This window comes from Felis catus, chromosome B4 (genome assembly GCF_018350175.1).
Source record: "Felis catus isolate Fca126 chromosome B4, F.catus_Fca126_mat1.0, whole genome shotgun sequence".
Taxonomy (NCBI): domain Eukaryota; kingdom Metazoa; phylum Chordata; class Mammalia; order Carnivora; family Felidae; genus Felis; species Felis catus.
The window spans coordinates 10,892,848-10,916,519 of record NC_058374.1 but is presented as its reverse complement, the minus strand read 5'-3'; the positions used below and the strand labels follow the sequence as shown (position 1 = coordinate 10,916,519).

General features: G+C 51.6%; 1 long non-coding RNA gene across 1 annotated transcript in view; it reads left to right on the top strand.

The window, feature by feature from the left end:
- LOC109501310 overlaps window positions 1-23,672 on the top strand; it is a 39,281-nt gene that overhangs the window by 2,368 nt on the left and 13,241 nt on the right. Inside the window, exons 3-10 of the long non-coding RNA XR_006600290.1 lie at window positions 857-4,881; window positions 6,315-6,425; window positions 7,271-7,349; window positions 10,158-10,347; window positions 16,261-16,448; window positions 18,212-18,318; window positions 20,462-20,551; window positions 20,726-20,913. This is a non-coding gene — a long non-coding RNA (uncharacterized LOC109501310). The remainder of the gene's footprint in view (window positions 1-856; window positions 4,882-6,314; window positions 6,426-7,270; window positions 7,350-10,157; window positions 10,348-16,260; window positions 16,449-18,211; window positions 18,319-20,461; window positions 20,552-20,725; window positions 20,914-23,672) is intronic.

Here is a 23,672-nt window from a genome sequence, read left to right as displayed (position 1 = left end):
AGGCTGACAGCAGGGAGGAGGGCTCTCTGAGTCCAGAGCCTCTGGGAGGCCTGGCCCAGGGGCGCCCCCGACTCTTCTCAGTGGCCCCCATCGAACAGCCTGTGTAGGGTGAGCCGTGGGGGGAGAGAGCCTGCGCACATGACCTGCTCCAGAAAGCTGCACCAAAAGCACGTTCTATTTATATGTTAGAAATAGCAGTCACAGGAGGTTCGAAAGGCGCATGCGCCAGCCGCGGCCTCAATCAGGCCGTCCCCAGGAGGGTGGGCGCGGGCAAACCTCCCTGCTCCGAGGGGCACACAGGGCTGGGTGCAGGGCCTCTCGGGGGGCGCTGGCAGCTGGGGCAGGGCTGCATCGTCACGCCCCCAGATGCTGCTGCTGTGACGAGCCCATGAAGGGAAGGGGGGCTGCATTTTCAAGCCGATGTTTGATGTTCAGATGCAACCTGGTGCTTTGTGCGCTGCTATTAAATGTGATTATGTGATGGCACGTGGTGATTAGCGGAGCCGTGTCCCTCGCTGGGAACCTCCTCCCCCTGCTCTCCACCCCCACAAAGCCCTGGAAGTGGGGTTGAGATCAGAGCGGGGGCGCACATCAGCCGGCTCCAAAGAGCCTTTACCCCTGCATGGCTTCTGTTAATCAGTGAACACCTGCGAGCCAAACTCTGCTGCCCCCCCAGATGTCCTCACATGCTCCCCCAGAGTAGTGTCGGGAGGGTGACACCGTGCCTTTAACACCCCATAAAACAACCTGAGACCCCATTTACACTCAGTTAGTGGAAAGAGCACACCCCATCCACACTCATTCCAAAGGCCACTTTCTTCCAGAATAATTCGGGGTTGTCTCATTTCTGCTCCAGCCATGCTGCAGCCTGCTTCTCCGATGCCGCTGGGCACAGAGCTACCAGCCCCAGGGATTCTGCCCACTTCCTTCGTCCCCTGGGGGCACATCAGCCCAGGATGTCTTCCTGATGGCTCCCGGACCACAAGAGGTGGGTTCGGTTCAGAGAGGACAGGTGGCCACTTGAAATGTAGCCATTCCTGTGCTGACGGGCCCCTGCCATCCTTCCAGAAGCCGTCTTCCCGTTGGGATGCTGCCCAACCCTTCTTCATAGTTGTCCCTCCTATCACCCGGGGAAATTCCACTTTTATTGCTTGCAGGGCTCTTGATTTTTAAAGCTGAGCCTTGAACACTGCTTTGGCTAGATCTCTTATCTGAGTGATGCCTTCTGAGGGAAGAAGCAGGAGTTTTAGACCCTAAAGACCCAAGAAAGCCCGGGTGGGGTTTTTCCACTTCCCTTGCAGCTCCGTTTTGTCTCCTGCCCCTACACAGCAGTGATCGCCATCTGCCTGTGGGCACCAGCCTGAGACAGACGCTAGGGTCCAGGGAGGGAGGTGGACATCACATGTCATGTAGCCCCCTCTGATTTTGTGGCACATTGGGGCAGTTGGGTAATCCTGCCTGGGGAGCAGAGGCCATCTCGCCAAGTGTCCTGACTCATCACTGCTCTGTAGGATGGCTCTTTCATGGAAAAGTTCTGCACTGAGATCATCTTTGGTTTGGGACCCGGCTGTCAGGTCTGGACAGGGCAACTTTCCCTAGTCATTTATGGCTCTCCTCCATGTTCTGGATGGGGGTCACATCTGGTTCAGAAAACCAAGTCCCCGAGGAGATCATCACTGGATCTCTGTAATCAGGGTCCAGTTGTCCTCCCACGTCCTGGCTGAAGTCTGAGGGTGGGGCAGAGCCTCCGGGACTCTGAGTGATTCTGAGTCAGAGAGGACAGGCCAGGACACTGGCTTCCTGAAGGGTGTTGGTCACATGTGCACACAGGCATGTGTGTGCACGTACTCAGACATACATATATGCATGTGTACACGCAAACACGTGCGCACCCATGTACGCATACGCAACTTAGCGTCTTTGCTATGGTCACAGTCACACACATAGATAATGTGCCCAGGGATCTGTGTGCAGACCAGTTTAGCTGCAGAAAGAACCGTTCTTGAAGTGTGTTCTGTCCAAGTCTGTAGGTGGTGGGTGAAAATGGCTATAATAGATGTAGCCCCCCAGTGAGACTTGTGTGGGCAGGCAGCCTTTCAAGGGTTGGGAAGAATGTGAGGCTTGGAGGGGTTGGGGAAGTAGAGGGATCTGAGCTGGGTCTTCACAGACAGGTAGGATTTGAATAAATGAAAGGGCATGGGGGCATTTAAGATACAGGAGGCCGTGTAAAAAAAGGTTGAGGGCATTAGTGGCTCTGGTGAGTGGTGACAGCAGGCTGGTGGGACCAGAATGGCAGGTAGTTCGGGAGAACAGTGGCAGCAACAAGGTCTGGCAGATAAGGCGGGTCAGACTGAAGGGGGCTTGAAAGTCTCCACAATTAGAAGCCGGTGATGTTTCTTGAAAAGGACAAGAGGAAAAGGAACGGACGCTGACATGCTTTCTAGTCACCAGATTCTGTGCCAGGTACTTTACGTTTATTTACCCTTCACCAGAGTCCTGTAAGGCAAGAAAATATTATTCCTAGTTTTACCAATGAGGCAACCGAGGCTCAGCTAGATGGTATTACCAGCTCAGGGTGGTGCAGCCGGTAACTGATGTGGCCAGTTCCAAACTCACTTTCCCCCAGTTCCCAAAGCTCCTGTCTGTTCCCTGTAGCACATTGCCTCCCAAGAACAGCAGCAGAGCTAAAATTAATTTAAGGAAAGATTCATCTAGCTGCAGTGAAGACACAGACAGATTGGAGGCTGGGGTCAGGGGACCTTCTATTGAAATAAGCAGGAGTGAGATGAATGTACAAGATGAGCCTGGAACATGTCACATCAGAAAGCAAGGATACCATCAAAGTGGACACAGGAGCCAAAGTGGTTCCTACCGGCCGAAGACGAGACAATGCAAACATCAATTAGGGTAATAGCTGCAGGGGATTGATCGCAATGGATTAAAATACATCAGATATGTTGAACTCCAGGCCTTTGTCACAATGCTAAAAGTAAGACACTCACTGGCCGCTTTCGGAGGAGTTCATTCTTTGGGAAACGTGTCTAAGAAAGGAAAATATCCAGCATTCTCAAGCATTCCTTCTGCTTTTCCCATATGAAGTTTCTCCTTTTAGAAGCCTTCTAGCTAATAACTGAAGAAGGAGCTGTAGAATTAGAACATCACCGTGTGCCAGCCTCTCACGGATGAATGGATCTGGCCCCAGTGCCTAATAATATCCCAAGAGCTAACCAGGTAGATAACCATATACCTCCTCATGGAAAGAACACCGCCACTTTTGGTGTTTCTGGCCAAAAACAATCATGCTTGAATTGGATTAAGCCTCTAGATCTAAATATGAACTCGCAGGGATTTCAAAGGACAGAGAAACATATTAAGGGACATCTTGGGGATGCGATCAACAAAATCCAGACTGCGGGATCACTGACTGGATATCTGATATTCATCAGGAATTGATATCGTTTTTGAAAGGAATGGTTCTGGTTTTGTGGATTTGTGCTAAAAAAACAAACTCTGGTCTTATTGAGAAACCTCCTGGAGTATTTACAGATGAGATGATACGATGTCTGAGGGGGGAGTTTGGAGGGTGGGGGTAGTTGTAGATACAACAAGGCTGGCTACGAGTTGAAAAGTGTTGAATTCAGGTGGTAGAAAGGCATCGTCTTCTCTACTTTGGCATCTATTGAAAATGTGCCTCGGATGGGATGCTGCTGTTGCTGCGGTGGCAAAGGGAAAGCAGTGCTTAGCGGGGAGGTTTAGAAGGGACAGGAGAATGAACCAGAGCTGGATCTGGGGCACCGGGGGAGGGCGAGGCATGGATGCGTCTAAGCCCCTGACCCCCATCAGTGTGCTGGCAGCATATGGTCCAGCACCACCCAGCTCCTGACTGCAGACAAGCTCTTCTGCCTTGGAAGTGCTGAGAAGTGTTGCCCGCCCAACCCGGAGGACCGTCTGCCAATTGTTAATAATCTGCCAGAATCCCAGCTCCAAGGCCACCTCAGCTGTGCCGTCTTCTGGAGGCAATCATGCCCCCTCCCGGGCTCCCCTGGTCCTCATTCAGACTGGCCCGGATCACAGTCTCACCTGCATTTCGGTAGGTTGTGTTCAGTCCCTTGTCACCCCCAGTGCATGTGCCCCTGGGGCAGGCAGAACTCACCAGGGAATCCAGAGCGGCTCCACATGGGAGACATGTGGGACCTGCCTATTGGTTGTGAAACGAACAGCCCCCTAGTTCCCCACTGGCAGGCGAGGATAGTTAAGCAGAGGGCGGAGGACTGGACAAGAAGAGACAGTCTTGACATTGGCCAGGAGAGGCTCTGCCAGAATCTAGACCCTCAGCTGTTTCCATGGCCCCGTGGGCAGCTGCTTCTGAATCCCTTCCTCAAAGTCAAGCGCATTGAGGACCTAGGAGGAGAATGATCCTGAAGGTGCTCCCCATCAGGTCATGCTCTGGGTCCAGGCACCTCATGTGCCCCACGCTCTGCTCTGGGAGTTCAGAAGGTGCCATTATAGGCAGCCTTGCCCTGGGAACCCGGGGAGAAGGTCCAGCGATAGAGCTGGAGGGGAGCATGAGGTAGAAGGCCTGGGTGCCATATCCCAGGCTCTGCGGAGATGTCTGGGATGGGCTGCTGGCGGTGCCCCCTTCTGCTAGTGCTGAGTCCCCGTGGCCTCTGTGGGAACGCCACGTCTTGGACCCGTTCCAGGCTCAGTAATTACATTCTGCCTGTTAAACTCCCTCTGCGGTCTCAATTGGATACTGTTGTCATTGAGTTTGCTTTCTCAAATCAGCTTTTCAGGGTGATGTCTGCAAGGCTGTGCCACTGGGAGCTGTCTCACAAGGTGGAGACGCGGAGCAGAACCCCGGGCCTTGCTTCAGGAACTCCGGTCCCTGTCCCTCCCTGCTGGGGACTGGGACCCCTAGGGGACAGATGTTGGTGGACAGGGTGAGGAGGTGCTGGGCACCTTCCTGTCCACTTGTCCTGTTTAGCTCACAAAGGGGCAGAGCAAGGGGGCTGCGGTTCTGAGCGACAGATGCACAGTGTGGGTCCCGCTGGGCAGCCCCCCACCCGGGTCCAGCCTGGCTCAGCCCAGCCCGGCCGTGTGATATGGGGCAGGGTGCGCTGTCCGAACAGGAGATACCTCTGTGATGTCTCCTGATTTCAACATGAGGCACTTGGGAGTCACAGAACTGTTTCAGTCGGTGAAATCGGGTCGCCTCCCTCCAGGCCAGCCATTTGCCCCCTCCCCCAGGCTCTTTTGGCTTCATGGCAACCGAATGGGGGTAGAATGAGCAGATCAGGGGCCTCCCGCAGGCACGGCACCCCCGACCCCTGGGTCAGAGGGACCTAGAGAGTATCCAGCCCGATAAAGGTCAGACATTGCAGAGCCACAGAACCTTCCTGAAACTCGTGTGTAGCAGAGAGCAAAGTGGGGCTGCTTGATTCCTTCCCCTCCCCCACACTCTCCTTCCCCACCCTTCAGGGCACTGAGTCTCATGCCCGGTGCAGTTCATGCGGGGTCTCCCGGTAGCGGTGCAATGAGGCAGAATCCTGGGGCTCCTCAGAGCACAGCTTGAACCCACCGACCTGGTCCGACCTCCTCATTCTGCAAGTGGGAAACTGAGGCTTGAGGTCACACACTCTTGATGGGCAGAAGCTCTCCTTATGACCTGTCCAGACTTTTCCCACAGCACAAACAGACCCCCCTCTGTCTCCTCCAGCACCTCTGGATGTGTGAGCAGGGAGATAGGGTACCTATCACCTGCAGCATGGCCCCCTGTCTCAGGCTGGGCCACCCCTCGTGTGGCTGTGGGTCTGGAGACCAGGAGAGGTCAGTGCTCATGTCTGGCTACGTGTTGGCACACCCAATCAAGGAAGACAGCATCCAAAGGCAGACACTCTAGTAAATAAACGGGAGGAACCCGGCTTGGCTGGAACAATTCTCCAGAATGTCTCTGGATCCCTGCAGAGTGGGTCAGCATCTGGAACCAGGGACAGCTGCTTCCTGCTGACCTAGCTAGGCATGTGGGTGGAGGCCTGGCCATTCATTCTCCTGGAAGGCTTCTTAACAGTCCTCCCCCTCAAATATCATGGTCTAAGAAAGAAGACGGTTTCAAAGAAGATGGGAAACCCACCCGTGCAAGTACTTTAAAGCACCCGGGGCCCTGGGAAAGGAATCACAAGAAAGAATGAAGTGGGAGATTAGGAAGAGTCCCCTCACACCCCCACCCACCCCAGTGAGCAACAGGGGATGCCCGTGATAGCCTGGTGAGGGAGGGCGTGAGGGGGTCCACAGAGGTTCTCTTCCTATCTATCTAGGAGCCCTGTGCAGAATCATCAGTAATGGTTAAGACTTCCGGCTAAGCAGTGCCCTCCTCCTGAGTGTCTGACGTCAGCTCTCAAGTGCTCCCGAGAATTGAGACGAAAAAGGTAGGCGTGAAAGCTCAGAGGCCAGATGGCGGGGTTTAAACGTGCCAGCAGCGAGTTGGGACTGCTTGACTTCTCGGAACCTCAGTTTCGTCATCTGCAAGGTGACGGCAGTGCCTACGTCACTGGGCTTTCTTGGGCATAGAGTGAAGTCATCTGGGAAGGAAAGCAGTGCCCGACCCAAAAATGGTGCCCAGCAAATAGTAGCCTTTCCATATTGTCTTACAGATGATTTATCAATTGGTCACTTCCTCTAAGATGAGTGACGGGGCCCAGGGACTTGGGAGAAGAGGGAGTAGGAGGCCATGGGGACACGGAGAGTGTGAGTTGGGGGGCCAGGGTGCAGGAGCGGGAAGTCTTTGCAGAGTTTCCTCTTGGTGACCCCCCTTTCCCTGCCTGGTGGGCTGTAGAGGGGTCTGCTGGGGTGTCTCAGTAGGAGAGCTCTCCGAGTCCCGGGGGCCTCCTGAGCCCTACTTGTGTTTCCTCTGGTTTCCGTGGTGATGCTCTGTGTCCCCCAGCGTGCGACAGAGCTGGCCAAGGCCATAGGCTGTGAAACTTCCGTGTCCCACTAGCAGCCTCCACACCCCACACATCCCCTTTCCTCCCTGTGCAGGTTTTGTGATGGATGGGACACTAGGAGGGAGGAGACTGAGCTGGGTCATTGCGTTGCTTGTGCCCCAGACAGGAGCCTGTACCTCAGACCCACAGACCTTCAGGGACTAAAGGGGAACTTGCTCTAGGGGGTCCCCATTCCCTTGCTGACATCACCACCTGCACGAAATGATTCCCCAGCCTGGTGGGTCGGGAAGGCCCGCAACCGTGGGTCTCTTTGTTTCCATTTGTTTTAGTGTGAGTGACTTTTGAGGGACCAGTTAGAGATGATCCGCTTTATGTGTGTAAGGCACTTGATAACACTTCTCGTTTGTGGTAAGAACCTCTCTGCTGCTGTCCTTTCGGGGAAATCTTGCCAGTTCGCATGCAGTTAGGAGCTGCTCATAGCTTTCTTGGGCCTGGAATTTAATTCCTTTGCTTTATCAGATAGCACTTCCTTAAAATCAGCTGATTTCTAAGCCATGAAACATGATTGGAGGGGGCTGGGGCTCGGGGTCAGACTGGTGGACAATAGGGGGTGTTCCGTTTTCTCATGGCCCCTGGCAGAGGTCATGGTGGAGCCCTGGTTAGCGAGTACTCCAAGCCCAGAACATTCACCACTTTCTAGCAGCTGCAGACGCATAGGAGTCTGTTTGGCACACATGGCTGAATGCTCACAGCATCTTGGTGAACATCCGTATCCCAGTTACACGGTCACTGTCAAATCCTTCCCCGTCCCTGTAGACGGAGTCCTTGCTCAGACCCTGTGGTTCACGTGGGACAAATCAGCACAAACCAGGCTGTGGCGAGCAGTCTTCCCTTTTCCTGACAAGCAGCCCCCACAGCTTCTAAAAGCCTCTTCTGGCTCCATCGATCGCACGTGTCCCCTCCCTACCCATGAGATTAGCCATGGAACCTTCTGGAATGACAAATTCCAGAACTCTGGCTTAGTCACAAGGATGCACAAATGAACGTCTATTCTGTTTACAACTACCACGCCCTGGCAAATCCATTCTTCATGCTCCAGATCTCCCATGGTCAGGAGAAAGTTCTTCCAAAACACTAAAAACTTTGGGGCTATAGTCAGTGACCTTTTTCTCTCCGTTTCTCTGTAGTGACATTGTAGAGGGGCTGGTTTCTCTCCTTCACTTCTCTTGGGCCATTAGTGGGAGGAGATGTTCCATTATCTGAGCTCTAATGAGCCCAGTAACTGGAGAAGAAGGGCCTATGGGGGAGATTTAATTTGAAACTCAATGGTCTAGTTATTCTAGTGGGCTTTATTCTGGACCCCAGAGCCCACAGGGTAGGGGTGTCCCGTTGTAGTCAGATCCAGGAGCTGCAAGTGGTGTTGAGGGCAGTCCGAGGCCAGGAGGGAAGGGAGGAGAGGGGAAGAGGGAGGAAAGCGGAGGGAGGGTGGAGGGAGGAGAGAAGACCCGCTCCAAGGAAGTCCTGCCTGTTGTTTTTGCTCATGATAGTGGCCTTTAAAATTATCCAGGCCCAGGCAGCAGTTCCTACATGCTCTGTGATTTTGCAGCTTTAGGGACCTAGTCAGCCTCCTCCAGCTTTTATAGTTAGTTCAAAATGTTCTGGAGAAAAAGTTTGGCTTGCTTGTGAGCAGCTCAATGGCCTACTTCTGTAAGGGGATGGTTCCTGTCTGCTGGTCTAGAGACCACATGGCCGTGGATGTACATTCCATCAAGTACATCCCTCATGGATTCATCCATTCCACTTACATTCACGACCTGCATGAAATATCCCTCTACTGCATACACCACCTCGCTGGGGGTCCGTCGCTCTGATTAGAGCTTCCACTTGATCCCCTTCCTCCTCCTCCTTTTGTGTTGAAACGGGGCAGTTGGATCTTCTCTTCCCCAAATTCAGTGTTCCCTCTGGCTTCCTTGGGGTCCAAAGTTCCTTCTCTACTGGCTCTTTGCCAACATCATTTAAGTGTGTTGAAAGCTTTTTCCACTCAAAGAATTCCGTTCTTTGAGTGAACGGAAATTCACTCAAATTTCCGTTCGGTGGGGGGGCTCCTGGGTGGCTCACTCATTTAAGCGTCCGATTCCGGCTCAGGTCATGATCTCATGGTTCGTGGGTTCGAGTCCCGTGTCGGGCTCTGTGCTGACAGCTTGGAGCCCGGAGCCTGCTTCGGATTCTGTGTCTCCCTCTCTCTCTGCCTCTCCCCAGCTCCTACTCTCTCTTTCTCTCAAAAATAAATAAACATTTTAAAAAATTCCACTGGGCTCCCTAGCCTCCCATTTGTGCCTCTGTCCTTCAGCCTGAACAAGCCAGGAGCATTAGAATAACAGAATAACTAATAATTAGAATAACAATAGGTAATCCTATTATTGTTGTAATGAACGAGGCGGATAGATTTTCCTTCTTTTCTTTTCTCAAGGGTTGGTTTGTTTCGGTGCAACTGCTGACTTGGGTTCTGGATTTCATGGATATAAATTTTGCAAGATTTTTGGTTGAAATATGGTAAATAGCGTTAATGATTACTGATCAGAGTGATAAGTCAAGTGGATGTATCTAGTGGTGGCATATCATTAAGGGGAGATTTAAACTTTCAATCTTTAACTTAAAAGGTTAATGCTTATATAGCCTCTTAATGACTTTATGGTAGAGATGGTGATCGTTTTTCGAAATATGTGAACGGAACCAGTTCCAGTACAATAGGTTTGAAGCTGCGATTAGAGCCTCAAATCTCTGAACATTGGCTGTAATATAGTCCAGGTCGTGTGCCCATTAGGGTTGTTTGATTAAGTCGGCCTGGAATGGCATCAGTTTTGAGGCCTAGGGATGGGACGGCTTATGAATGTAGCACGTCTCCGATGAGATTAATATACGATATACGTCCTCTTCCTGTGGAATCATGCCTCCTCCTACCCTCCCTTGCAACTGCTCTGACCCAGGGCACCGTGGCCCCAAGACAGTTAATAATCCCCACAGCTGCCCTCTGCCCCTACCTGTTTGGCCATCCTCCCTTGCTGACCACCCACTCTGGTCCCCACCCCACCTCCCCCACCCCCAGATTGCTCTCGACTTCCTGGTTGGCCCTTGCTGACCTCTCTCTGCAGTCCTGCAAGATCAGTGCTTCCCGGGGCTCTGTTCTACCTCTTCATCTGTATCTTGTCCTTTCAGCTGGCATTCACGTCCTCGCAGCGACCCAAACCTAGAGTCACCTCCATCTGCCGCCTGGACTGCCGGCAGCATCCACCCTTGTTCCTTTAATTCATTTTCCACCACAGACGGGAAGGATCTTTCTAGCACGCCGTTTGTCACGTCCTTCTTCTGCCTGAAACTCTTCCATGATCTCAGCTTTCCCTTTCAGGTAAGGTCTAAAGAAAAACTTAACCTGACATACTGGATCCTTCGTGATCCCACTTGCTCTTCTCCAGCTGCGTTCTTTCTGGAACACTCTTTCCAGAATTGGGTACCTGGCCAGCAAGTAATAGGCTCTTAGGGGCTGAACCGTGGGCCCTAACTTCCAGAATGTGACTGTATTTGGAGACAGGGCCTTTAAAGAGGTACTTAGGCTAAAATGAGGTCGTTGGGTGGGCCCTAACCCATTATGATTGGTGTCCTCATAAGAAGAGGCGATGAGGACACAGACACAGATGAGGGAAGACCGTGTGAGGACACAGGGAGAAGGCGGTAATCTACAAGCCAAGGGGAGAGGCCTTGGAAGAGAGCTGCCCTGCCAACTTCTGGTGTCCTTGCAAGGCCTCAGGGTTCTCTGACAGTAGAAACTTGTGTTTGTCCTGGGGCGCCTGGGGGGCTCAGTCAGTTGAGTGTCTGACTTTGGCTCAGGTCATGATCTCAAAGCTCGTGGGCTGGAAGCCCCACATCAGGTTCTCTGCTGTCAGCACAGAACCCGCTTCAGATCCTCTGTCTCCTCTCTCTCTCTCTCTCTCTCTCTCTCTCTCTCTCTCTCTCTGCCCCTCCCCCACTCATGCTCTTTCTCTCTCAAAAATAAATAAACATTAAAAAAAAATTTTTTTTAAATTTTTTTGAAAGAAACTTGTGTTTGTCCTGCTCATGGCTGTATTCAGCGTCTAGCGCACCATCTGGTATCTAGAAGACGTACCAGTTAGTGTGGGTGAAATGACTGGCTGAATAAACAAGAGCACTGGTTTTAAAGTATTGAAGGGGTGATCCTCCGAGTGGAAAACCAGCTGCTTCATGCAAGCTGATGTGAGCAAGTGTGAGGATGGCAGCGCAGGGCCCTGACTCCTCGGTCTTCTATGTCCGTATCTTTTGCATGCTTTGTTTTGGAGTAAGCTAAGTGAAAACAAAATTTTAAGGTATTATAGGAGAGAATGGTGGTGTGGAGTTGATAATCAGATCCTACTCACGTCTTGGGTGAGGAACCTAGCTGGAAAAGAACAGTTAGGAGGAGGGTGTTGACAGAAGGGAGGTGGACTTCGGGAGAGCAGCCAGAGGGCCGCAGGGTGGGCTTGGGAGCCTGGGGTGGGTGTGGGGAGGAGACTGCACGAAAGGTAGGTTTTTGCCAGGAAAACACTTCACCGGTGACTCATTCTTCGTTAGGGTCTCCCTGGAACAAAGAGGGCGTCCAACAGGCTGTTCCTGTTCAGTAGCTATTGACTGAGATAGATGAGGAGGGAGGGATTCCAGAAGGTTTCGTGACACACACCTCAGCACACGTCCGTGTAGAACAAATTTCCCCTTGCGGTATTTTGTCCTTTCAAACTCGGGTTGGGAGAGGCACCAATCTCTGGTCTTCCTTTCTCATTTTCCACAGCACCCCCTCTCCTCACCTTTAGGGTGATCCCTCTAGCCCAGGAGCCCACCCCTCCCTGAAATCCCTCCCCTCTGGGCTTGGGCTCTGGCCCACATGTGCATCACGTAACCCCTTTCTGCTGGCACTGGACTGAGATGGGCCCCAGGGGCCTGGCCAGATTCTCAGTCCCGGGATTCAGAGATGGCCAGCTGGCTTCTGCACACAGACATCCCTGGTGTGTGGGATATCTGCCTACCACAGGTCATGTCCAGCTGCGTGGGCTGAGAGGTGAGGGCACTGAGCTACAGAGAGAGGGGAACAGAGCAGGAGAAGAGGGTGCAGGAGGAGGGGGTGGGAGCAGGAAGAAACAGGGAGGCCTACGTTTTTGGAGATGTTTGAGGTCTTTGTTTCAGAACTTCCCTTAGGCCTGCCCAAGCACATTTATTTCCATGAATCTCACTCTGTCCCTATAGTCTGTCACTCTTTGTCTCTTAGGCTTGTGTTAACTGGTTTCTCTCCTTGTGACCAAAGGCACCTGCGACCTTTTGCTTTTCTTCCTGCTCTTTGCTTTTTTCTCTCTCCCCTGCTGGCCTCTTTCTTCCCTCCTCTTCCCCTTCTCCTTCCCCATCCCCATCCCCATCCCCATCCCCATCCCCATCCCCTTCCCCATTCCCTTCCCTTCCCCTTCCCCTTCCCCTTCCCCTTCCCCTTCCCCTTCCCCTTCCCCTTCCCCTTCCCCTTCCCTTCCCTTCCCTTCCCTTCCCTTCCCTTCCCTTCCCTTCCCTTCCCTTCCCTTCCCCTTCCCTTCCCTTCCCTTCCCTTCCCTCCCTTTCTCTTCCCTGCCTCTTTGTTTTCCCTCCCCTCCCCTCCCCTCCCCTTCCCTTCTCTTCCCTTCCCTCCCCTTCTCTTCCCTACCTCTTTGTTTTCTCTTCCCCTTCCCCCTTCCCCCTCCTCTCCCCTTCCCTCCCCTCACTGAGCCTAAGAGAAGGGAAGTATTGGGGAGGAACTAAGGCACTGTGGTCAGTTCTTCTGGGCCTCAGCCGTTTGGAGGGGGCTTCCACACTCCTTTTGCTGGCCTCCCCTAACTCACATCCCCAAATCCAGATCTGCTTTCTTTGAGCTAATAAGTATATTTCTCTTGTGTTCCCAAGTTCAAAGCTACTATCCTAGCAATGGAAATAAGCACTCATTTTTATATAGTTATAGCTGGGGCCATTTTCATTTATATTTTTATATGTGTTGCTTTTCCCCAGCAGATCCTAAAGAAGATATTAGTTCCCAGGGAGGGTCCTATTGTCCTCATCGGGTAGAAGCGACACAGCATGCATGTGTATATCTATGTTATATATAGAATAGAATCGCAGCGGTGCGATTTTAATGAAAGAGGGAGGAAATAAAACCCTTTAAAACACTTTGCTTGATCAAAATTTCTCAGCCCTCTATTTCATATTTGTTAATCTTTCTGGAAGAAAAGTACTACAGTAATGACTAAGGCATGCTGGGCTCGGCCTCTTTTATTGAAAATGTTGTGCTTTTTTAAGGAGTTTAATTTGAGCAGCAGTGTTGGTCAGGCTGGCTTTAATCACCGCCTTCCATCTGAGTGGCGAGCGCACGGACCTCAGAGTCGCAGAATGGAGTGGTGGCTGGGTGCGAGCAGGGGAAGCCTTCTTCCCCTGGGGGATCTCGATTCCCTTTATCTAGCTTAGTTTTTCTTTTTTAGTGAACGTACATTTAAAATACAGGGCGAAAATAAATAAATAAAATAAAATAAAATAAAATACAGGGCAAACAGGATTTCCAGAGCACTGAGTGGTGTGAAAGCCTACTATTATTTATTTTTCCACGACAAAACTTCCTTTCAAGTCGTTGTCCCATTGGTTTCCTGCCCTCCCGGTGTCCCTGCTGGCTTGTGGGAATCAAAGACCCCCCCCCCCTGCCCCCGCATAGTGGCCCCTGGGTGGCTCAGTCAGTTAAGTGTCAGGCTCTTGGTTTTGGCTCAGGTCATGATCTCACTACTTCGTGAGTCTGAGCCCCCCATTGGGCTCTGTGCCATCAGCGCAGAGCCTGCTTAGGATTCTCTCTTTCTGCCCTTCTCTGCCCCTTCCCCACTTATGCTGTCTCTTTCTTTCTCAAAATAAATAAATAAACTTAAAGAAAATGAAACAAAAATAAAATTAAAACGTTTAAAAAAAGCAGACCCCCACACGGATAGAATGGGGATACAAGCAGGTGCTGGCATTGGTGGTTTATGGGTCAGTATGCCTTTGGTTTGTGCCAGCCCTGCCCGAAGGATATCCGTGTCTGCCATCACCTCACATCCATCACCCTGTCTCCTCCCAAGGAATGTCTTCAGGGTCCCTTAGGCTACGTCTCGAATGGGTGACTCCATGGCCCACCTACTGGTGCTAGATATCAGCTGTCCCTTGTCCTCTGGCCCCAGCATTTGTGGGAACAGCCTCTATTTCTGTCTTGCACCAACTTGGGAGCAGAACTCAAAGTGTTTATTCATTCCTTCATATGACAGCAGTTGTTTCCATAGTAGGATTTGCAGGCACCCTCGTAGGGGAGATGGCGGTTTACATCACAGCACACTATCTAAAGAACTTTGAGATGTTTTGTGGCTCTAAACCTTTTCTCTGAGTGCTTTTTTATCTCCCTGTCCCCAGGAGGCACCTGACCTGGGTGGCTGCCCTCTCCTCATTCACGCAGCGCACAGTGGGTTTGCCCCAGCCTCTACTCCCGAACCTGCCCCAAAACCCTCGCTCCAGGTTTCCAAGGTTAACCAGACCCAATTTCTATAAAAGGGGGTTACATGATCGTCTCTGATGATTATGTCACTCTCCATAAGTGACTTCTCAAAACACTGATTTCAAGGAGATTTCTCTGCCTGAGAGAAATCATTGAAAAAATTTTTTTCATCAATGACTTTTTATTTGGTGATTGTAAATGCTGTGTCACATTTAACACTCATTAGACTCTACCCCTTTGGATTCCCATAAATATCATGCTGTCCGTTAATGCGTTCAGGAAATTCTTTTTTTTTTTTTTTTAATGTTTATTTTTGAGAGCGAGAGAGTGTGTGAGCAGGGGAGGGGCAGAGAGAGAGAGCGGTAGAGGATCTGAAGCGGGCTCTGAGCTGAGAGCAACGAGCCCAACATGGGGCTCGAACTCATGAACTGTGAGATCATGACCTGAGCTGGAACCAGACTCTCAACTGACTGAGCCACCCACGCGCCCCAGAAAATTCTTTTTTAACACCCTCTCTTTGCCAAGCACTGGTCTGGAAAGCTGGCTGGGGACAACTTGGAAGAATGGAGGGGAGGCCATGTGGAGGAGTAGGGGTGGCTACCAGCACATGTTGGTTGTCTAACCAATCCACCAGCTCCTGCCTGGTTTTGAAGTCTTCCCATTGCTGATGAGGAAAAGCCCACATATCTTGACCTGGTGTGCGAGGCCCGTGGGAGTCCGGTACCTCCTACCACACTTCTGCACTTTAGCCAGACTGGTTATTCCCATACAATGCCATTAATTGGGTGTTCTTAATGTGGTTCCTTAAATTATCGGTCTCTTGAGTACTTTAGGATCTTTCAACGGTCAGCCACTAGGGCCTGTTCTCCAAGCCCACATTCCGTCCATGGAGGGCAAATCTTTGGGAGCGGCAGGAGTCTACACTGCCTGGCCCTGCTGCCTGAGGCCTTCCCCACTGGCTGGGATGAGTTGGAAACTGTGGGCATGAATAGCCAAGGTCAGAAACCACAGTGTCGCTGGATAGAGATGCAACTATGAGTAATGGCTAACACCTGGGAGGGATGAGCATTTGTCCTAATGACCTGGGCCACTTTGCTAGGCCGGGGTGCGGCACAACTTCTCTTACCCTTGTGCCACCTCTGGAACTCGTGGCTCAGCACAGTGTGCTTCGCCGGGCATCTATCCTGAACCTGCATCAGGGGCCGGACTCTCTGGAGTCCCGCAGTGGACCCCGGGGCAAGACACTGCTTGGGGATGACCGGAGAGGGGTGTCAGCGTGGGATCTGACATCTGGCATAGCGAGGCATGTCTCCCCCTCTCTGATTTGCACCTGTCTCCCCTCTGGTGCCACCAGCCGGGGAGCTGGGCACAGGAGCCATGGGGGAAGCACTGAGCATCACTGAGGCCTGGTCCAACCTGTCCAACCTGTGACCCTAACTTATCTTCTGACTGACTCACATCTTCCCCAACACCAAGCATATTTCTCAGGCTGTATGTGCCCTGCATATACCCCCTTAATACCCTGCTATCCATATCGTAGGAAACCAGAATGGGAGGGTGGTACCCTGAGTCGGGCCTGGCTCCCTATCCTAAGAGTGGAGTTTGGAGCTCCCCCACCCCCACTCTGTTTGGGGCAGCTGCTGTCCTCTCTCTCTCTCTGTGCTATTTCTCTTTTAGTCTCTAAGACCTGAGCTTGTAGCATTTCTCTTTCTTTAAAATACCTGTGGCCTGCTCTCTCTCTCCTCCTCTGCCCAGAATGATCTTGAAGACTCTGGAGGACCCTTAGGCAGTTCATGAAGCCCGAGGCCTGTTGTTAACACTGTGACCATCTCCAGTGAACTCCTGGCTGGGCCCTGCTGACACTCTCTGCCTCCTTTTCACTGCTTTGTCCGGGAGCCTCTCCAGTTCTGACTCTGGGCCCTTCACCCCCTTTCTGCCAGCAGGTAAGAAATTTAACTTGGCTTTTCCCAGGACTCTTTTCTCCGACAGACCTGCCTCCCCTTCTGGAAGATATCTTGGCTTGAAAATGTGGGGTCAGAAAAAGAGGCTCACACTCTAGCTCTGTGAGACCCTCAGCGTGATTCCAACACAGTGGGACCTTGAATCAAAGTTTGGAGAGCCAAGATGGCGGCCTCTCCCACACTTCTCATGACACTCAAGCTCCTTAGCTCCCAGGATATGAAGCAAAGTGTGGCTAGGAGAGGACCCAAAGGACTTGTTATTTTTTTCAGCCATTAACAATGGCTCATGGCCCACGCTCAAGATGATTCTCTTACTTGGGTTGACTGGAGCTGGGACCTACTCCACACCCTCAGCTGTGACCAACTCGGCCACCATCCCTCTAAAGCAAACACACGTGAGCAGGGGGATACCAAGGATGTTCAGATAGATCTTAAGGTCTTTGGTGAGAGATCTAAACTTCAGAGGTGGGAACAGAGGAAAAATCAGGTGTTAGATACTCACCCTCACCCCGAATCCTCCACCCTGGTCTAGAATTCCTGTGCCTTATACCATCAAAGAATGTGGCCATCTTGGCCCAGACCTTTGGGATGACCCCTCATAGAGGTCCCCTGGGCCACCCTTTCTGCTTTACTGGCTACTTCTTTACTCTCCACACAGTTTTTCTGCCCCTTTAACTCCTTCCTCTTTCTCCAAGACCCCTTATTCTCCTCCCCCCCCCCCAGCTCAGCCTCCATCAGAATTTGAGGAATTTCAAGTTTTTTCCACTGTCTTGTGAGCTTTCACTGACTGTAGATACAGCCATGAGCCACTTACAGCAACCATTCTACTCCCTGGCGGAATGAAAGGGGGTAGCGGTGGTGATCTTCTGCTCCCAGTGACAGCTGTCTTTTCCTTGTATTTACTTGAAGTTCCTAAAGCCAATCAGATTCATCTCAAATTGCGAGGGGTGATTTCTGCCCCAAGTCCTATCGTTTTCACATTTGAGATTCAGAGCCGCTCTGCTGGTGTAAATGAGCTTATTATGCTATAGAAAGTCTGCACAATGCACCCCCAGCTCTGCCCCCTGACTTTGGGTTACCTTTGTGAAACCTTCTTCCATTACTTTGGCACTTCTGAAGGGCCCAGGCCCAGCCCTTCTCTGGTCATAGGACAGGGTGAGGGTTGGGGTGGGGCACACTTAAAATTGGAAATTACTCAGAGCTGATCTTCTCTGAGACCTGCCATCTTGTAGACAAGAAGCCTGAGGTTCAGAGAAGTTAAGTGACCTGCCAAATCCCATTGTCAACAGACTGGTGGCAGAACTGGGAGTGGAAGCTGTCCCACTCCACTCTACAGCCAAGTGCTCTTTCTGTCCCCTCCACCTTGCGCACAGGCACAATTTCTGGGCTGGGTTAGCACCGATGACTTCTAATGAGGCAGAGCCCATCCTTCCAAAGCCCCCGGCATGGGTACCCAGCTTCTCCAGCACTCTCATCGGGGAAATGCCATCTCCTGAGGCAGCCCACACACCTTCGATGAAAATGTCTCTTCTTTACCGAACTGAAATTTGTCTTTTTGGTGCTTGCACCTGGTTCTGCCTCGCAGGATTGTACAGAGTCACTCTGATCCCTCCTGCAGTGACCACACTTCTCATAGGAAGCCTGCAGTCTGTCCCTTTGTTTTCTCTTCTTCAGGTGAAACAACCCTGTTTCCTGTCTATGATGCTGAAACTAATGTTGATGTATGTGTGGTTCTCTCCCCACAGCACCAGTTATCTCAGTTCTGACGTGGTCTGCTTGCAGAGAGAGCCTCAGGTCCCACAGGTTGAGGGCTGGCTCCTTCAAGACCGCCCCTCCCTCCATGCAAGTCCAGGTTGTTACTCAGCTTTTCTGACTGGCTATATAGGTCAGAGGTTCTAACAACCCCTGCTTTGGGTTCAATGAACTTGCTGGAGGGGCTCGCAGAACTCAGAGAAACATTCTACTGACTAGATTTCCGGTTTATGATGAAGGATATTAAGGGAACAGCCAGATGGGAGAGAGGCACAGGGCAGAGAATGGAGAAAGGGCTCTGTGCTTCCTCTATGCGTTCACCAACCCAAAACTCCCCGAACATGTCCTTTTGCGTTTTTATGAAGGCTTCATTACATAGGCATGATTGATTAGGTCACTGGCCTTTGGCAACTGACTCAATCTCCAGCTCCTCTCCCTGACCCAGAGGTCAGTGGAGGGACTGAAAGTTCCAACCATCCAATCACACGGTTGGCTCCCTTGGTGACCAGCCTCCAACCTTAGGTGAACTTGGTGCTTTCCAAAAGTCACCTCATTAACATGACAATGACACCTTTATTGCTTTCACCCCCTAGGAATTTCCAAGGGTTTTAGGAGCTCTGTGCCAGGAACAGGGACAAAGACCAAATTTATATTTATCAATAAATCAGGACATCACAGTCTTCCATTGTGGGAAACCTCATTCCTAGGGCTCCTCTTTCCTGTCCATGTGGGGCTGAGATCCAGATATTGTCTGGCAGGCCCAGAGTCCCGACAGTCACCTGCTACCCTGGGTGGCTACACTGTTCTGCTTTCCTCTCTCAGACCACCCCAGGGCAGCTGAGCCGGAGAGGAGGCCACCATGTTCTTCTGTCGCCTGCCCCCGCGGCTTCCCAAGCTATCCCTGTGCTCTGCGTGGCCAGGAGTGGAGACGGCCGAGGAGCAAGACACCAGATGCTGCTGCTAGGGCTTGGCATTAGGGAGGGTGGCTCACCTCGCCTGGCCCCCGGTGGGGAGCGCCGGGGAGGGACCTGCTTCTGAAGAACACAGATAGAAAGGTCCAGCGAGGAACACTCTTCACGCAGCAATTAACAGGCCAGAGTGGCACCAAGTGGATATTGCAGTCCTGTGGCTGGGGCACGGTGCCATCAGGGCTTGGGCTCCAGAAGGGGCCAGCCGCACGTTCCCACAAAAGGTTGAACAGCTGGCATTACTGGTGGAAAAGCCAGTTTTCGAAGGGTGATTTCTTGGCTCCTCTAATTAATGAGAAGCAGAGATTTCAGGATGGCAAATAGAACTCCCTCTGGCCGGATGCACACATTTTTGCTCTTTTGCTTCCTTGCTTTTCATGCCTCCTAAGTCTTTGCAAAAGACTAAATAATAATCATAATAATCATAAGCCTTTGGGGAGGCTCCAGTTTTCAAATGGAATAGAAACACAGGGCTGAACGGAGGGGATCCAAGAGGCTCCCAGGCCCCACACCTTGCCCTGGAAAGCACGGAGCCCAGACCCTGTCTCCCTTGGCCTCCCTGCTATAATCTTCCTTAAACACAGACTGGATGTTTTCAGTGCTCTCAGAAATTCCTGAAGAGTCTCCACTTCCCTGTAGAGTAGGATCCAAATGCCCCCCACCGGGATCCAAAAGTCCTCTGTGGTTCCCCATTCTTCCAGGTCAAGCTAAGCCCCGTTTCTAAAAAAAAAAAATTTCCTAGGGGTACATGATGTTCTCATCTTCAAACCCTTTGTGGGCCGGGTGGGGACCCAGGGTGCGGTGTCCCTTCTTGTGCCAGAGTGGAGGGCTCAGCCCAGCCCAGCAGGCAGCCTTGCTCTGGAGCCCCTGGCTCTCCTACCAGAGGTCTCAGAGTCATAGAGTGTCAGAGCTTGGTCTAACCTGGCCACTTTATGAAGGAGATAGTGAGGTCCAGAGAGGGCCAGGGGCATACTCCACATCACCCAGCCAGCTACTGGCTGTGTCTCCCGCTGCCATGCTGGGAGCCTGGGGTTACTCTCCTAAGTTCTCCTTGGTTGATTATTCTCCCCTGGCCGATTATTCTCCACTGTCTCTGACGGTGGCTTGTAAGGGGAAGTGAATTCAGCGTGAACAGGTATTATTGGAAGAGAGACTCATGGAGAATGGGTGATGGGTTGTTGGTTTTTTGGGGTTGTTTTTGGTTGTTTTTTTTTTGTTGTTATTTTTTTCCATTTCCTTGGTGACCTGTGCCCCATTCGTTCTCACTGTTTGCAGAGGTGGTCCCATCATCATCCCAAGGCCCGGCTGGGGCTGGATGGGCTGGCCTTCCACGGTGGCCCAGACTGCTGCTCCTCGTGATCTCAGGTGATTGTCCCCCCATAAACGTGATGGATGGCCCCTTACCAGACTGTAAATCCCAAAGTAAGCAGTTTGAACTCACCTGCAAATCAGCTCTTCTCTGTCCTGCCCCCTGACCCTGTGAACGTGTGATGCAGCCACCGTTCCCGGGATTCATGACTTTAATTATGTTTCTTCCAGGGGTCTGAGTTTATTGTGGAGGCTGCTGGGCTGGTGGATTCCTTCTTCCCTGTGCTCACCCCAGAGGAGTTGCCACAAAGTGCTGATCATCCAGTCTCATTGAAAGTAGCACATTCGTGTGAACGGGGCCCCGGGAGAGCATTTCCACGCCCAAGTCGCCGAAGCGTTTGCGGAAAGCTCCTGGCCAGGTAGGAGTATCTAGGACTGCGCTCTAGTCCCAGACCCGCCACCCGGCCTCCTGTGCCACCTGAGGCTGGTCCTGTGACTTCTGGTCTCAGCTTTCTCCTTTGTAAACGGTCTACGCCCCCACTCCCGGCTCTTCGGGAACTGACACAGTGATGGGGGAGCCCTCGGTCCAAACGGTGCAAATGCTTATTAAGCGAGTGCCCACGTGGGCCAGGCCGCTTCACGCTCACAGAACTCAGTATAACCTGCTTAACACAGGACAAATCCAAAGTTCAGAGGGGTTCAGTGATTTCCCCAAGATCACATAGCTGTGGAGTGCACAAGCAGCCTGGAAGCCAGGTCTGTCTGTGTCCACAACCAGCATTCTTATTAACCATAGGACTGTGCTGCCTCTTGGAACTTAGAATTTCAGCTCCTCGGTCTCCCAGATCAGTAAAATGGGGCAATGATGTCGGTCTCTACCCTCCCTCACATGGATACTATGGGGCTAAGGGAACTTGAAGGCTCTTTGGAGGAAAATTCCAAATCTGCTCAATTTTACCAGCCCCCTACAACGACTATTCCTCCACTAGCAGATTGCCTGGCCTGGACAGAGTTTGGCACAGAGGTCACTGGCCTGGGAGGCCTGCCTGAGTCTCTCGGTCATCCCTGCATGCTCTGTGCTAATGGAGGAAAACCCTTAAAATCTCCAGCATCAGATCCTCATGTATGAAATCAGAAGCTTTTCGAATATTTCTATGCCCAGGCCCACCCCCAGACCGATCTGCCGGGCCCGTGAGTGAATCACATGTGCACATGGCTGAGAACCGCCAGCCCCATGGCCTCCAGGGTCCCTGCCAGCTCCAGATTGCTGTGTTTTTTATAATTTATTGAGTGTCTACTATAATTCCAGCATCAAATTAATTTATGATCTACCCTTGAACTGAATTAAAACCAGCGCCTAGGGAAGTAGCCCGATTATGAGGGCAGGAGCTTGGAATCAGGTGTTCCCAGTTTTGAGCCTGGCCCCGTGCCAGCCCAGTTACTATGAAAACGGAGACACCACTTTCCTCTTTCCCTTCCCCACCCCACTTTCTCTTCTGGCAAATAGGGTGTTGCCTCCTCAGCAAAATTTTCGAGAATGTGAAACCCAGGTGGGATGTCTAGCCGGGCAACGAGGACTGATAGATTAAACCAGCTGTCTCTGCACAGACCAACTTCCTCTGTCCTCAGTTTTGTTAGCACCTTATGGTACGTTATTCCAGGCTGAAATGAACTTTGGTTCTGCAGCAGTTGTCGCTGTTAAAAATCATTCGTGACACCCCTTGAGGAAATTGAAGTCCCCCTGGAATGTCACTGAGTCTGTCCCTTTATTTTCAGCAAGAAGGCTGGGCCCTTGGTCACATACCCCCCAGTGGAGGCAAACATTTCACAAGTGGGCAGAAGTGAGACAGTCTAGGGCTCTGGGGTCTAGTGGGCTGGGTCCCATTCCACTCTGCTACTCCTTAGCCATGTGACCTTGAGGCCGTTGCTTAAACTTCTGGAGCCTCTGTTTTACTCTCTCTAAAATGGGAATTAAACAGTGGCACTTGCAAGGGTTCTGTGTGAAGATAAAATGATACAATTCCATAAAACGTACCCAGCCTTGACTGGCCAGAAGAGGCAGCATGGGCTCAGTGCCAGCCCTGGGGGAAAAGACAGCTCCAGCTGTGACCTGCAGGTATTTCCTCCTCGCTCTGGGGCATCCTTGGGAGGAAGACACAGCAGGTGTCCTGTCTCAGGCTCACCTTCCTCAAACACAAGGGGCAACATCTTGTTCTTTCAGTAGAATGGGAGGGACTACTGGACGAAGCAGGATTAGAACAAAAGTCTCCACGTTGTTTTTTGGGGGGGAGGAGTGATTTTCATTCATGCATGCATTCAACAGATGTTTATTGAGAAACTACTTGGGTTTTTTGTTTTTTATTTTAATAATTCTTTTAAGTTTATTTATGTATTTTGAGAGAGAGAGGCAGGGCAGGGCAGAGAGAGAGAGAGAGAGAGAGAGAGAGAGAAAGAGAGAATCCCAAGCAGGCTCTGCACTGTCAGCACAGAGCCTGACATGGGGCTCAAACTCACGAACACCAAGACCATGACCTGAGCTGAAATCAAGAGTCAGCCACTTAACCGACTGAGCCACCCAGGTGTCCCTTGAGAACCCACTTTGTACCAGGCACTCCTCTATGTCCGGGGTTGGCAAACTTTCTCTGTAAGGGACCAGATGGTCTTTATGGATTGTGTCATGACTACTTTGCCATGTAATTTGAGAGCAGCCATAGGTAATCCATGATCAAATGAGCACATTCAACAAAATAGGCTGCAGGCCAGGTTTGACCCGGGCCATAGTTTGCTGGAAACTGGCCATGATGAGAGGCTTTACCCCATGGAAATGAGTGGTGGCTGGGAAACCAGTTGTTGGCCATTTGCCAGAGCACCAGTGGTATAAGGAATGGAAAGTGCAGGGGTTCAGCACCTGAAGGACTGGTTATGAGGGGCCCCAGTGACACTTGAGCCAACACTGGAAGGCTATCTGGGGAGAGAGATTTTCGACATTGAGGAAGCAGCTATGGCAGAACATCTGTGGCATGCTGGAGGACCAGCAAGGAGGTCAAGGTGGCTGTGGGGAGTCGACAAGAGGGAAGATGGCAGGAGATCGGGTTTGAGATGGGTAGGCAGAGAGGAAGAGATATAGACTGTGGGCAGCACAGTCAGGAGTGGAAGCTACCACAGAACTCCAGGCGGA